The sequence below is a fragment of the Dermacentor andersoni genome, chromosome 7, assembly GCF_023375885.2.
Source record: "Dermacentor andersoni chromosome 7, qqDerAnde1_hic_scaffold, whole genome shotgun sequence".
NCBI lineage: Eukaryota > Metazoa > Arthropoda > Arachnida > Ixodida > Ixodidae > Dermacentor > Dermacentor andersoni.
This window is the reverse complement of record NC_092820.1, coordinates 53,619,334-53,636,312: the sequence shown is the minus strand read 5'-3', so window position 1 is coordinate 53,636,312 and position 16,979 is coordinate 53,619,334.

Below are 16,979 nucleotides of genomic sequence, written 5' to 3'. Positions count from 1 at the left end.
ATATACACTCTATAGACCTCATGGGGAATTGTCTATAGACTGTCTATATAGTTTCTACAAAATATTGTAAGAGTAGTTGGTTCCTAATCCCTGAAGCACGTGACAAGGTAGGAATCAGCACACAGATTTAGTGGCCTACAGCGACGTACAGGCCTGTATGCTCCTTCATATCCGGTGCCGTCTCCTAGAACTGTATTCCTGCGCCTGTTATGGCGTGTCTTGCCCCCACTTAACTGCAGTTGAAGACGCCGCTATTATTGTGCTCTTCTTAACACCGCACTTTCCTTCCTTGAAATCATCTGATTGTTTTCCTTACAGTATCTGCAAACACTCAGCTATTAAAACAGAGTGGGATTCTGCAAATAAAAACTGACGGGAAGTACTTACGAGGAGAACTGTCAATAATGTTGGTTTGTATGAAGTCTTCCTGACATATATACGCCTTTGCCGTTGTACATCCGGACTCGATTTTTTATTTTTTCATAATGCCTAGATCTATTATTGAACCTTCTTGGGCACTGGTTTCAAGGGCATACTTTCTTGTATTTCTAATAACCTTGTACTTCCGCGCAGTGAATAATATTCCGTACCTTGTGTTTCTTATAACTAAAACCAAACATTTATTACACACTTTTACACCTTAGACAAATGAGACCGATGGCATCAGTGAATTGCAATAGTTCTATGCTGCGCTTAGAAACACATCATAAGGCTGTTTTCGTTAGGTTATTTTAACGTGATTCCTTTTTCCGGGCTTTGAATGAAGCTCACGAAGCACGGAAGAAGTGGAGCAACTACGGTAATGTCGATAATAATTCATCCTAATGTTCCATTCTAGTTACACAAAACCTGCGGTACATACGGAGGTAATAAACCCATAATTAAGGTAAACAAACATTTGTCACACGGGAAATGAGCGGTTAAGAAATGATATTTTATCAAATGGATTTATTCGGTTAGAGCTCTTCTCTGAAATTAATTTTTTCATAACATGCTACACGAATAGTATTGGCCAAACAGAAAGACAATTAAAATTATCCGCTGTAATTAGAAAATCTTAAAACAAGGCTGAGAAACGCTTACCTTCTGCTGGTCTTTTTCCTCCTTCTTCTTCGTCTTCTATGCTATGGAGAGTTAAAAGAACAGGCGATGGAATAGGATAGCCGCTTAAAAAAATGTAGCCACTTGTCATAGGGAAGGCAGGTTAAGTGCGTAGAGGGATGTTGCCGATATAAAATGCAGAAAAAAATGTCACGCGTGAAAACACCTAACGACGGCTCACTTACAGTACTGGCTTGCTTATTTTCTTTTCTTTGAAACGTGGTGGATAAGAAACACCAGACATCAAACTCAACTGGTATTGTGAGACTAAAGCTATCATCCCGACAATTTTTTTTCGATGGAATACGCAGTTAGAACAGAACTGGAATTCCTAAACGGAGACATGAATCACAAAATAATTAGCAAGAATTCGCAGTAATACGTTGTACTTAGTAAATTATTAATTTTAATTACTCGTGAAAATAACGTCTTCTTCGAGTAACCCAGCTCGAGGAGCAGATTTGTGCTGTCATGAACAGGTGAATTTTATTATTGATTTTGTACATTAAAAATAACACAAAAGAACAAAACCACTCCGTGTACCTCGAAAAGCCGCTCCTCATTCCAGTGGGTGAACTGTTTGTAACTGAAGGGCTTCTACACTGCCACACATCACCTCTTAGGCACCATTTATTTATTTATTTATTTATTTGAGTACCCTAAGAGCCCGTTAGGGCATTACATAGGGGGGGGGGGGGGGGACGGCAAAGTTCAAGCATGAGTGAAATCTGTACAATGTAAATATATGAAGGCATTAGGAACGATAAAAAACATCTAGCAGAAGCAAACAAAAAAAAGAAAGAAAGAAATGGGTAACGACATTTAACGAAGTAGCGTGAAACACGCATAAGAACCTAAAATGCGATGCAAACAACCAGTACCCATGAGAACGCGAGTTTAAGGATACAATCGAATAATGATGTAGGTAAACAGCCTACACAGATACATATCAGATGAAACGGAATGAATTGCATACAATGCCAAGCACTTGAAAACACTGTTTAAGTAAATATTCAAGGAAATGTGGGTTCGGACAGGTAGATACACTCTAAAAAGGTTAGCAGTGCTGCATGAAATGATGATGCTTCCGTAAGCGAGACAATGTTTGCAGGTAGCGAGTTCCATTCGACAATAGATAAAACTAGAGGCGAATTTTGACAAGCGTAAGTCCTGGTAAATATAGGTTTTACTTTATGAACATGGTCTGTGCGGGTAGAGATGTGGGGAGCGGGAAGAATATGGGCCCGAGTGACTGCAATGTTGTTGTGGTAAAGGCTCTGGAAGAAGGTCAACCGTGATAATTTCCTGCGCATGTCAAGTGAAGGGAGATTAAGTAATTTATTTAAGGCGGACACACTTTGATATCGAGAGTATGAACTTAAGATGAACCGCGCAGCTTTATTTATTTTATGATTCGAGTAGATTCGTAAGATTAGAGTGATGGGGGTGCCAAATTATGGACGCATATTCTAAAGAAGGCTTGATAAGAGAACTGTATGCGCGAAGTCTGGTATCTGTGTTAGCAAGTGTAAGTGGCGTTTCAGGTAACCAAGTTTTTCGCATGCTTTTGTGTTGATGTGTTCAATGTGAGCATTCCAGCTTAAATTGGAGGTAAACAGGACACCCAAGTACCTGATTGAAGATACTGAGCCCGCAGTAATACCGCGTATTGTATATTGGTCAGAGGTAGGTCGAGTTATAGATGCAAATTTTACGTGTTTAGTTTTGGCTATGTTAATTTCCATCTGCCATGTGTCACACCAGTCAGTTAGTTTTGTTAAATCAGACTGCAGCACAGAGATGTCGGCAGGGCAGCTTATTTCATTATACAAGACGCAGTCATCTGCGAAGAGACGTATTTGTGAGGTAATATTAGTTGCGATGTCATTTATGCATATTAAAGATAGCAGTGGCCCAAGGACGGATCCTTGAGGAACTCCCAAAGTGACGTGAGTTCGGTTGGAAAAGCAGTTGAGACTGATTACTTGAAATCGGTTCGTTAGGAACTCCTCAATCCATCGCGTCGTGTTGTAGTCAATCTGTAGGTTTCTAACTTTCAGTTTTAGTCGATTATGAGGTACTCGGTCGAAAGCTTTAGAAAAGTCAATAAAAATGGCGTCTGTACTAATCAATCTGTGCAAAGAAATGTGAATATCTGTTACAAGTTCATTAATTTGCGTCTGACATGTGCGATTTTGGCGAAAGCCATGTTGGTTATTGAGGAGCAGGTTATTATCATTAAGATAGGCTATAATGTGAGAGTATAGGATGTGTTCCAGTAATTTGTAACAGATAGATGTCAGTGATATAGGTCTGTGATTGTTAGGGTCTGCTGTATCACCAGATTTAAATACCGGTATCACTAATGCTGATTTCCAGTCTTGCGGTAGGCACCCTGTATTGAGTGATTGCTGAAATATTAGAGATAACAAAACTGAAGAGTAGTGCGAGGTTAATTTTAGAAGTTTAGCACGTATACCGTAAGGACCTGGGCTGGTTTTATAAGGAAGCCTATCAATGGCACGAGAGACACCATGTTCCGTTATTATGATGGATGAAAAAGGGGATAGACTAGATGGTTGTTCAAGTATGTGAGTGTTATCAAGTGGCAGTTCGTTAGTAAAAACTGTAGAGAAGCATTTGTTAAATAGCTCAGTGCTATCTTTTGTGTTAAGCACTGCTCCATTTTCGGAAAGTAGTAAGGGAGCAGGGTGATTTAATTTTGGTTTAACTACTTGCCAAAACTTTTTCGGGTCAGTTTTTATCATATTGGGAAGAGTGCAATTAAAGAACTTGTGTTTAGCTTCGACAATTGTAGTTTCTGTATGGCACGCTATGGTTTTGTCATTGTGCCAGTCTTCTGAAGCATTTGTTCGGGCAGCTTTTCTGAACGCTCTTTTTTTTTTTTCATACACTTCTTCACTTCGCGGTTAAACCACGGATCGTTTTGCCTTGAGCTCATGGTCATTCTTGGTATGCATGTAGTTTCAACTTCTTTGAGTTTATCGCGGAACAAGCTTCAGTTATCATCCACCGTTCCGTTTTGAAAATTGTTTGAAAAGTCTCCTGTAAATGAGGTTAACATATCAATCATTCTGCCTGTGTCGGCGCGTGCGTAGTTGCGAATGTATTTTTTTGCTGTATATTTCTTGGCAGGTTTCAATGAAAAGGAACATTGCACCACCCTGTGACCACTTAATGGATCTAGCACATGTGTTGCAGCAAGGTCTGAATGATTTGTTAAAATGATATCTAGTATGTGTTCACCCCGAGTCGGTTCGCGCACAACTTGAGTTAAGTGATGAAAATACAAGCTTTGTAGAAAATGAAGACACTCAGATCTGTTGCAATTTTCCTTTAAGCGAAAGGTTGACCACTCGATACCTACGTAATAAAAGGCGCCCGCTAATATTAGTATGCATTTTGGGAACGGGGATAAGACTCGTTGTAAAGCATCAGTGAAAAAAATGAACAAATTCCGAACGGCTATCAGGTGAACGATAGCATGCACCAATGACACATTGCGCATGTCCGATACGTGCAGAAACCCACACTATTTCAAGAGGAGAGTCGATTATCACGAGAGACGGTTGATAGTCATCTTTAATGACCACAATAACTCCGCCTCCTCGGAAGCCTTCCCGGTCCTTTCGAAAGATTACAAAAGATGGGTCAAGTGCAAGTTCGCTGTTAGTGATGTCACTGGAAAGCCACTGGTTCCGTACCTATTACTATATCTGTGGTGCAAGAATGTATGAGCGTTTTCAGTGCATCAATTTTATGAAAAAGGCTGCGGAAATTTGCCAAGAGCAACGAGACTGCATGTACGGACGTAAGCTTACGCCTCTCAGTTGTTTTTCGTCAATTACTAGAAGATTGGTTCCTTGCAGCAACCTGTACAACATTATTAGTGACTGAATCGAACCGGTAAACATAATCTTTAAAATGTAGACATAAAACGAATAGAAAAACGTTCGTTTCCTTCACGATTGTTCTTAGCAAACTCGCGCAACTTCCTACGAGCCAACTGTACGTTAGGCGAAAAGTCTTCTTCTATCCACACTTTAGGGGACTGGAGATTTTTCAGTTTATGGGCATTTTGTAGGACTTCTGTTTTAGATTTAAAGTTGAGGAATTTAATTCTAATAGGACGGTGAAAACCGTGACGGCGGTGACTAATACGGTGAGCACGTTCAATGTCTCCAACGTTGACCTTCAAGAGAGTGGAACAAAATTTCTTCACAATGGCTTCGGATTCGGCGTATCCTTCATGGCCATCTTCGGGTATACCCTTGATTATAAGGTTGTTGCGCCGCATTCTCTTACTTATGTCGTCCACAACATCGACGAGTTCTTCATTTGCTTTAGATATGTTTGTCTTAACTTCCTGAGCAGAATTCTTGACAGCGTCAAAGTGATTTTTGATTTCCGGTACGCTACTAATTTTTTTTTTCAATGGCGGTGACCCAGGTATTTAATCTTGCAATTTGGGCGTTAACTTGTTTTAAATCGGATGAAATTTCTTCACGAAACTCTTTCAGAAAGGTCAGTACGTCCTCAACCTTGGGCCCGGGATTACTTTCCACGTCTCCAGCTCGAAGCAAGAGCAGAGCGAAACAAATGCGCAGCAATGTCAATGAGGGTCTGGGGCTAAGCGCGCGAATAAAGCACGAGCTGTCATGTAAACGTTCAACCCCACTATAACTGCGGTATGCAAACAAACCAATGCGTACGCGGTATGTGCACAGATCCACACCCATTTGAACATCAAAAAACGCACATACACGGGGGATCAACGGCCAAAAAAATCACCTACGGCTAAACGAACAACTCAAAATTATGGCCTACTTATGACAGGAAAACACACAACTCAATACATGCTGCTTGTGGCCGCGAATCCCAACGAGTTGCTGCAGTGCTGGTCCTTCTAAAGGTCCAGGTGGCGCTGCTCCCGATACCGGCGACGCAGACTCAGTGAAGTTCGCTGCGAAACCAAGATAATCTTCTGGTGATGCAGAGCTTCGGTTTTTGATGATGGGCGGCCAGGCAGCTAAACGAACAACTCAAAATTATGGCCTACCGCTCAACTCAGTACATGCTGCTTGTGGCCGCGAATCCCCATGGGATTTAACGATTGGTACAAGTATATGGCTTAGTTCGATCAGCTCTGGTCCTGATGATCACACATATTTGTTTATAAGAGACCTCCGAAGATGTGCAATATAGCGAAAATGCATGATGTATATTAAAGCGAAGATTTATATGTCTCAGTTATTCATCCGTGAGCGAGGTGTTTCAGCGAACACTTCCAAAAACCTTTAAAGGTTGCCTGTGGCCGATATCACGATTCTAATTCATGAGCTGTTCTACTCGAAGCGGCGGACAATACTTGCACAAAAAATTGAGATACCAAATGGACTAATTCGTAAAAATGCAATAATTATGGCCCATATTGCAATCTACAAATTCTAGCCGCGGAGTTCGCAAGGCGGATCCACTTGGAACGAATTTTTATGATGATACCACTTTAGAAATATAAATTCCAGAACTTTGACGAGAAATGCATTGGCGTTCCAGGTAATTTGTTAACAAAACGTCGCTTGATTCACTGAAGCACACAAGTAACTGGAACGTCCATGAATTTCTCCGCAGTGTTCGGGAATTTATATCTCGAAATTGATGTCCGCCTGAGAATTCGCTTCAAGTGGATCTGCCTTGTGAAGTACACTGATAGAATTTGTAAATTGCAATATGGGTCATAACATAATTATCTAAAAGTAAATAGTGAATTCTTAGTAATTAGTTGGTTTTTAATTACAATTTTTTGTGCAAGTAGTATCCGCCGCTTCGAGCAGACCAGCTCATCAACAACAATTGAGGTATCTGCCAGAGGCAACCTTTAAAAATTTTGAAAGTGCTCGCTGAAACACCCTGTATATGTATACTGTGCAAGTGTAGAGTTGTCCATGAAAATGGGAGTGTGTGCGTGTAATCAACGGTTGCATAATATAAAATTAAGGCTACGAAACTCAACGAAATATGTCTTCATTCGACTTCAACGTTCAAAAAATCAAATCCCTAACAAGCACTCAAATCACATATGCATAACGTCGGGTCACTCATGATTTCCTGGGTTCGTTGCGTGGTCGTTGGCTTTGGACTTTGATGCAGTTTGCTATGGGGAAAAACTTCCCGTTCAACCATCTTTCTTTAAGAAAGGGGCTTTGATATTTTTGCTGAGGGGTTTATTAAGATTTCCTTGGTAGATTGATTGATTGATTATTTCTATTTATTTGCTTCGTCATAGTACAGTGTAACAAGAGGCGGAGGGAAAAGCCGTTCAAACGACGGCTTGAGGGATCCTCCGCCCCCTTTGTGAACAATGGCAGCAGGTGAAGTACATCATAATATCAGAGCACTTTACTTTTTTTTTTTTTTAAGGATGAAGAGCACGGGGTGCTTGCTCGAACATATTGCAGTGCAGGAAGAGCTTTTACAGGTGTGGGCATGGCTGCAAGTCATAAAGGACAAAATAAGCAACCTCTTAATAGAAACGCAACTTGAAGTTATGCAGAAAAATAAGGATATATTATTAGGCTGCAGCGCCTGCTAGTGCTGCGAAAAATTCATTTGACGGGAGCGAACGCATATTCCTAGGTAGAGAATTACGTAGGCCTACAGTACCCGTCAAGTAAATTGTATTTAAAGACGTTAGTGAGAGTGAAAACCGGTTTCAGGTGAGGTATATTAACTGCAGGTTGAAGACTGTTAGGCAACTTATAAGCATTCGCTATTTGAAAGACGACATCAAGAGTTAATCTCCTTGCATATATGTAACAGTGAATCAATGAAAGTGTTGTAATAAGTTTACTCAAGCAAGAGCAGATGATGGGGGGAACTTCTCATCGGATTTGCGTCATATAAAGCGCACATTTCTTGTACCGCCTCAATCTCTTTGATATTACATCGATGATGCAGGAACCGTACAACTAAGGCATATTCAAGAATGGGCTGTATTAGCGATTTTAATTGTAAAAAATACGCCACCGAGTGCAGCGGTGGCATAGAAGTAGAGTATCCGCCTCACGTGCAAGAGGACCGTGGTTCGAATCCCGTTGCCGCGCAATTTTCCACCTGATTAAAAAAATTCATGTCTTGATAAAATAGCATGAACAGGCCTGGAGTGCGGCCTGATCCCCGTGATCAGAAGCGGTAACGCACCCCCTCGCCAGAGCAGGATTGGCCACCCTGGTGCAGTACTTGGCCGCAACCTCCTATATGAATACAACAATAAAACAAGCGGCTGCGAAGCAACTGACCATGGTGGTGGTCAGACCTGTGACGCAGCAGAGGGTGCTAAGAATCCCTGGGTTCCAACAGGCCGCAATTGGAATCTGAACCTGGCAACGTTTGAGTCTGGAACGTTATCTAGTGAGGCGAGTCTAGCAGTGCTATTGGAGAAATCGGAGGGCAGTATATGGGATATAATAGGGCTCAGTGAAGTTAGGAGGACAAAAGAAGCGTATTCAGTGCTAAAAAGCGGACACTTCCTGTGCTACCGGGACTTAGCGGAGAGACGAGAACTCGGAGTCGGATTCCTGATTAATAAGGATATAGCTGGTAACATACAGGAATTCTGTAGCATCAGCGAGAAGGGGGCCGGTTCTGTTGTGAAACTTAATATGAGGTGCAAGTTGAAGGTCGTACAGGTCTATGCCCATACATCCAGTCATAATGACTGGATGTAGGGGCATAGACCGAATCGAAAGCTTCTATGAAGACGTGGAATCGGCGATGGGTAAAGTCAAAACAAAATACACTATACTGATGGGCGACTTCAATGCCAGTGTAGGCAAGAAGCAGCCTGGAGACAAGTCAGTGCGGGAATATGGCATAGGCTCTAGGAATAGTAGGGGAGAGTTATTAGTAAAGATTGCAGAAAAGAGTAATATGCGGATAATGAATACCTTCTTCCGCAAGCGAAATAGCCGAAAGTTAACGTGGAAGAGCCCGAATGGAGAGACTAGAAATGAAACAGACTTTATACTCAGCGCTAAGTCATACATCTTCTATGATGCCAAGCTAAGCTTGGCATCATAGAAGATGTGGACGTGCTCGGCAAGGTGCGCTGCAGTGACCATAGGATGGTAAGAACTCGAATTAGCCTAGACTTGAGAAGGGAACTGAAGAAAGTGGTACAGAAGAAGCCGATCAATGAGTTAGCGGTAAGAGAGAAAATAGAGAAGTTCCGAATCAAGCTACAGAACAGGTATGCGGCTTTAACTGAGGAAGATGACCTTAGTGTTGAAGCAATGAACGACAATCTTATGGGCATCATTAAGGAGTTTGCAATAGAAGTCGGTGGTTACTCCGTTAGACAGGATACCAGTAAGCTATCGTAGCAGATGAAAGATATGATGAAGAAACACTAATGTATGAAAGCCCCTAGTCCTACAGCTAGAATAGAGCTGGCAGAACTTTCTAAGTTAATCAACAAGCGTGATACATCTACGTTGGGAAGTATATTATGGAGAGAAATGAGCACGCTCTCAGGAACGGAAGAAGCCTAAAAGCAGTGAAGAAGAAACTCGGATGAAACTTGCTTTATTGTAGATTCTTCAGAATTAAAACTTACGAACAGGGAGTGGTTAGAAAGGAAGCAGCCTACCAAATTCAATGAAGTTTTTGTTTAATATAATTTCCTTGACACTGAACAAAAGTTTAGGATGTAGCACTGTGCTAAACGCTTTCTAAAAATCGATGAAAGCTTAAGTGATCTGATTGCGTCAATCTAGTTGTAAAGAAATGTCCTTTCTGAACACTGTCCTTTGATTTACGTTACGGTACCGGCCCCGCAAGCCATGTTTAGAACTATTTCATCGGTTCTTCGATTCTAGACATTGAATAGTGTGTTTGTGTACAATGTGTTCAAGCATTTTACAAGAGTGACACGTTAGCAAAATTGGTAGAGATTCTGCATGCATGCTTTTCATTAGATTTATGGACAGACAGAACTTTCCCTAGTTTCTAAAAAAGAGGGTGCAGCACAACTCGACACAGTATTTTTTTTAAATTGATTGATAGAGATTTAGCATTCGATGAATCATGTAGCACTAATCAGGCGTTTGAAATATTTTTGGGGCTAGATGATTTTTTGGTGTGCAGATGATGCACAAGGTTCAGTACATCTTCTGCTGATATTGTGACGTCAAGAGTGGAGCAAGAAGACGAAGTGTCAAACACGGGTGTTGATGCGTCGTTAGCAGTGAGTATGGAATGAAAATATCTATTAAATACATGAGAAATTCGCACTGTGCCATTGACAGCTTTGGTATCAATTATAGGGAAACAGAAGACTAGAAAACAGGTGAAACAGAGTGCCAAAATAAACATGGTGTTCTTTTAGCAAATTGGGAAGTTGTTCTTGAAATTGAAAATTTCTGGCGGCGTTCAATGTCAGACGAAGCTCTTGTTTTACTGCATTAAATATGGCGAAGCTTTCTGGATTCGCATATGTTCTAGAGCGTCTTGAGCTTCTTTGATGGTGTGATATCTATAGTATTTCTCTATGCATCTGCAGTGGAGTAACATTTTTTTCAGGGGGACAAAGTGGTGAATGTGTCTTCTAATAATACATTTGAAATTGTATACGAGTATCCACATAGAAGCTGTGCCTACGGCTGCTCAACTGATTAAGGGAAGAAGCTAAATGATCGGTATCATTGGCGTCATGAAGGTAATAAAACGTCGTGAACTGAATGCGTGACCTTAAAACCGGAGAAGAAAATGAATAAGATACTGCCTCGCAGTTGGAAATGTCATCAATAATTTCTGAACATAGAAATAGAAGTTCAACATAGAAATACGAGGTCAGGAAGCGAATTCTGCCTTGTGGAATCAATTCTGCCATGTGCCACTCTGGACGATTTGTAGTAGGTCGCAGGACAAGGTGAGCCTAATACGTTCACCAGCCAGAAAGGCGTCATCTCCAAAAGTAGTGTCTGTGTATTCCTGTCGATACCTTGCACAGTAAGGTCTTCCATAATTATTGATTTCAAATGTGGAAGCAGAGTCTCTGCACAAATATATAGGGCACATATGGACTCTAGGCGGAAGTAGCAGGAAGGCGGTATAATGCCGACATTATTAAATTTTTGCATAGGAAGGTAAACTTTGCGAAAAAGTTCACGTGCGGCCAAAATAAAAGAGCGACACTACCTCCTATGCCATATTTTTAGCATTTCGAATGGAGAGCGACGTAACCAGGAGGTGTAGATACGGAATCTACTATACCGCCATGTCACCCGCAGTGGTTGCTCAGTGGCTATGGTGTTAGGCTGCTGAGCACGAGCTCGCGGGATCGAATCCCGGCCACGGCGGCCGCATTTCGATTGGGGCGAAATGCGAAAACACCCGTGTACTTAGATTTAGGTGCACGTTAAAGAACCCCAGGTGGTCGAAATTTCCGGAGTCCCCCACTACGGCGTGCCTCATAAATCAGAAAGTGGTTTCGGCACGTAAAACCCCATGATTTTTTTAACCGCCATGACGCTAGGTTTCGGTTATGCCGACTATATGCGGAGAAAACGAAGTTGTTAGTGTCAGAAAATCAGGCAACTTGATCGCTATGCTTCTAGCGTTTACAGTCAGTAAAGTAAGCTGCTTAGAGGAGGAATGGGGCCGTCAACAGTGCGATGGGAATGATGAAGTAGATTCAGCGGTGTCATTCATAGGCCTGTTGGAAAATTCCTCCGAGTTGGAAAATTTCCGAGTTAGAAACTGAGTGAGCGCTCACTCTGTACTCCGTTCCTTTTCACTACCCCTTGCACCTTCCTTTTTGCTCTCTCCGACCTGTGCTCCAAGCCTCCAATTCATGACATACCAACTAACCCAAACTGCCATGCTTTTGGCCCAAGGGTAACGAACGACGTCAATGAAAACATGGTCGTATCGGAGCTTCATAATGGCACCATTGCTTTGAAATGGCATGGTAGCATTCCAGATTTCATTATGTAGAGTGCGTACTCTTGGAAAAGAATCCTCAGAAATATGAATAGATGAGTACTTTAGTCATGAGAGGCTTTTCATTGAACCTATTTTGCTTCGAAGGTCGAGTAACGTCATTGCCACAGTATACATTGAACGTATACAGCGTATACGCTCAAGGTACATAGCGTATACATTGACGTGAAGGGTCAATGACCTTGCGAATACGCCGAAATATGTGGTTTCGTTTTGTCGTTTCGGTTAACGCGTATTTCAGTCTGGCCGACAATACTAATAATAAAAAATCGACCACCGCGTAGTTGTCAGAGCACCACGTAGCTGTGCTCCCCGCCAGCAGTTGGATTCCAGCATAGGTAACACACTATTTTCGTTTTATTTCAGTCACTAACCTATCAACTTACCGCAATGTGCCAAGAATGATGCAAAGAATGATCCTATTAATAAAGAAAGAAAAGTAATCGTGGCGTAAGGGTTAGAGCACCCGGCTTCTGTTGTCGGCGGTAAATGTTCGGCTTCCACATCGGTCACACTTTATTATTGGGGAAGCATCATGAAGCTTGGCCGGAGATGGTACAAAAAGTCGGGTGGTCACAGAGACACGCTTGAGCCACGGCTCGCCGTCGCCTTCTTCCACAGCTGACCCAGGGAAGCTTTCACTAAACATGGTAAGTAACAACATAGCGAGAGAAACGAGTATTAATGTCCATTCAATTGCAGCAATGCTGTGCGTACATCTCGAGGCGTGGTGTCTGATGCTATGAAGTGGAGCATGAGATTACAGTACTGGGGCTCGGCAATAGGGGTGGCATTCCGGTACGGGTAGAATGGAAATGGATTTTTCAATAGTGTTTATGTGCACATGAAAAACATTGTTCCAATATTTATAATTCCTTCTCCAGGCCAGTTATATACTGCTGAAATTTATGGTGCATTCGATTCTCTAGCTGCCACCTTACTTGCACTTTTATTTTGTTTTTAAACTTCACCGTAGTCCGTTTTGTGCGCGGCAAGGAGGTTGAAGCAGTCCAGTCACAAGTAAATGTCATTTATAAGGAGGTTCTTTTACATCTTGATTTCATATATCTTTAAAATGTTTCTCTATTCACAGCCATAAGTTGAAAGACTAATTGTCTCGTTATTTACAAGGCACAAGGTGTAATCAGTTGAGAAAAACTTACGTTCGCTAAATCACTGATAGCAAATAACATTAAGTTTTAGCAAATATGCTCAAGTGAAATGGGCCCAAGAAGGTGACATGTACAATAAGTAATGGCAGTGAAGTACTCTAGAAGTGAATTATAGCTAAAAGCCACGGCCACCCTACATAAAGTGAACTGTTGCCTTGTTTTGCGACTTGCACATTTATTTTTTTTTGGTAATATAAGCAGGTAGTGCAGCTATTTACAGCATCTATCATTTTGCCTAATTTAAACTTTTTTGTTCAGTAATTCAGCAAGAAACATATTGGGTTGCACAGGTGTTCTGTTGTGCAAGTACATATAGCGACAATATTCTGTTCAAAAAGAAACATTTAATACACAGTTGTAATAGCCACTGTTATATTAGGTACACAGACGGCCCAAGTTTATCAGTATAACAATGAAGTATTTCTTTGTAACTTACTCTGCAGAAACATACGTGCGTGCAAGGGAGACGGCACGCAAGAGCGAACACATAGGCCATGTGCCCATTACAAAAGTAGAAATTGAATTTAATCCTACAGGCATTATCAAGAATTAGTATAAGGAGTGTGTCTGTATAATTTAACATGTTAATAGGTTTTGACCTTAAGTACTGTTTTTTCATCCAGCCTAGTACTTTCGGAAACAGTCCATGCTAGAAATTATCAGCAGCTGAAAATAGTTTCCTTGTTAGATTAAGACATACCAATATGTCAGGCTCTGCCTTAGGCGATACATTTACCGATTGGAATTTGTTTGCCTAAATAAATACCGCACATTGGTGTGCAGCAGTGAATCATTACGATTGTAGTTCTCTAAAGTTACATAAAATCCTGTTCAGTGCTACAGGCTCTTATAAAAGCAAGATGATGCAATTTCTTTACAAGCACTTAAAAGCAATTTCTTGACAATGCTATTTCGGGCAGGGTTTCTAAGATGTATCTCTTAGGCGTGTGAAGTTTTCTTCTTACTGTAAGTGCTTTAACTGCTTTGCTGCAAATGGTTGCGATTTGTCAAGGTTGCACTCCTTTACTGTAATATTTTTAAGGAATCGCAAAATATTTTTTGATTGATAAATATGCAATGTTTTTTTTTTGCTATTGCCAAATGTTCAATATTCTATACAGGGACTGGTGTTGCAGCTATATGCTAAAACCTTCACAATTTCTTAATTAACTATGTCATCTGTGTACTGAATGGAGCTTTCAAGTTACAATACGAAATAAAATTGGGGTGCTCTAAGAATGCTACGTCACTGAAGCTGTGCTTTTTCAGTGCCGCAGTTACCTAATTCTAGGTAGAAGTTTACCTGAAATGCATTGCTTTCTTTCAATGATAAGTCGTACTTCCTTTGCATATTTTCAGGAGGTTGTTGTAATCTTAAAAATCACCAACTAGTCAAGACAACAGCCTCTTCAAAGCTTGCAAAAAGACGATCTTACACTAGTTGGAGATTTCTATGTGCAGCTCCTTCAGTTACATTTAAAGTATGTCTTCAAGGAAAACAGGGAAGTGAATCTCACTTGCGACCTGTCAATGTTAGACCCATTTTACGAAAGTACAATGCTTGAAAATTGTGCATTGAGGTCAATATATTATTGTAAGGAGTATTGTAAAGATTTATTGCAGTGCTGATTGCGAAGTCACATGGAAAAACCAAAGCGGACACTAAGAAAAGTTTGCTTCAGTTCACATGCGCTTTCCACATGCCTACTTTTTTACATTGACAAGACCTGCTAAAAGAACTAGCCTAACAATCTCTTTTCGTACACAAGGAGCCCGCGAGAATTTCAGTGCTTTCAGTACCGGAAAAAGTCAAGTTGAATTTTGAAACCGACGTAGGGTGGAATCTGGCATCGTGGAGAGGCAAGACACGTTATATATGAGAAAGTGACACGAGAACCTCGGAAGAATTCAAGCCTGCTGGAGAAGTTAAGCCTTATTCTCTTGATATACTCTTCACACCACCATCATAGTGCACCAAGGTCCTCTTGTGGGTGTGGATGGGGGGCAGGGGGGTGTTTATCTATCTTTGATGTTCAAGTAGGCATCTGAATTCACGGAAGACTACAGCGCAAGATAACCCCAGTGGTGAGAACTTCAACTTCTGCGTTCCGTGCCTCAAGTGACTGACAAAACTAAAGCTGTGTGCTGTTTTCAGTATAGTGTCCTTCCACATAAACAAAAGACTGATGGCCATCATTAAGCTCAGAAAGCTGTCGCGTGTTGAGTGCAGTGAATAGTGTTGACCATTTGTGAGACTGGACACCTCTCGCGACTGGCGACTGGTGATTGGTGTTTTTTTTTTATGAGGGTGAACCTAGAAACCATGGAAACTGTCAACCTTGTCTTGCGTTTAAAGACTGTGTGATCATGGAAGTTTGACTCATCCTGTCTAGCCTTTTTGTGGTGGAACATGTACTTTCTTCAGATTTTATTAGTAAATAAGCTTTACTTTGGTTATTGCAGCTATTGTTTCAGCAGTGTGGTGAACTGGGCTAGTTGTTGCATGTTTATGAGGGAATTGAACAGCGCTATGGAAGAGATGAGGTCTCGCTGTCGTCTTCACTTTCACTTTTCTTTCCCCACCAAAGGAAAGGCAAGATGTGATGTCCTCTACACGAGCCGTGCGGTGCCTTTGTCACTTTTTGTTTTTTGTAACTCATTGATGTGTTGATTGCACATTGGTGCCCTTTAACTATTTTACTTTTATGTGGCAGATTTTTGCCCATGTTTAGTTGATGAGGTTTTCTTTCTGACATTATTAACTGCTTTCAAACTGTTCTGTGCAACATTATTCTTTTCTTAAATATATCAAGTTATTATTACGATCAACACATATGTAGTTTCTCTCTGGAGAACTTATATTCGCGCATTTGTATTTATATACTGAAGCGTCTTATACTACTAAGTAAATTGTGAGAAAACACGGGGAATGCGGGAAATGGAAGTTCAAGACGATCAGCAAAAAGGCTTCTGTTTTCACCTTGTTCTGAAAGGCTCCTGCTTTCACCTTATTCTGGTTTTGCTCATCGTCTTAGGAAATTGTGAACTATTTGTGCATTCTAATTTATTGGTGAGAAGATTCCTTTGATAGAGTTCAATAAATTGGAAATATGGTTTGCAAGTACCTGATCAAAAACAGCTGTTTATACTGATTCTGTCTTTCTGTACGTTAAGCCAGCACGCAATATTGAATATTGATTATATCTTCATTACGAATACATTGGGGGATACAGGGAAGAAAAGCTGCAAGCGCAGCTTGAAAATACAACCTGCCCCCTATGACCACAAGACATGGGCAGCGCGGAGCTGCCGCGTGTTTTTAGCAATACAAAAATACACATTTTGCAAGAATGCATGAGAAGCCCTAAGTGAAAAGTGAGTAGTTGCGCGTAGTGAAGTTACAAAACGTTTCACACATGACAGATGAAAAAAAAAATACACATATATACACATATATATGTAATATAAATGTGAACAAAAAGCTGTAAGCTCAACTAATCTGCACTTCTGAAATAGCTGACCGTATAAACATGAATATTAGTCCCACTGATTAAGTTGAGAAAATTCTGATGGGGTAAGGGCCCATATATCAATTCCAGATTTGTTGTAAACATTTAAAAGTCTTGGTAAGTTGTTTTCTTAGAATTTGTGAGCTGTAATTAGTTCTTCAGTCATTTTTATTAC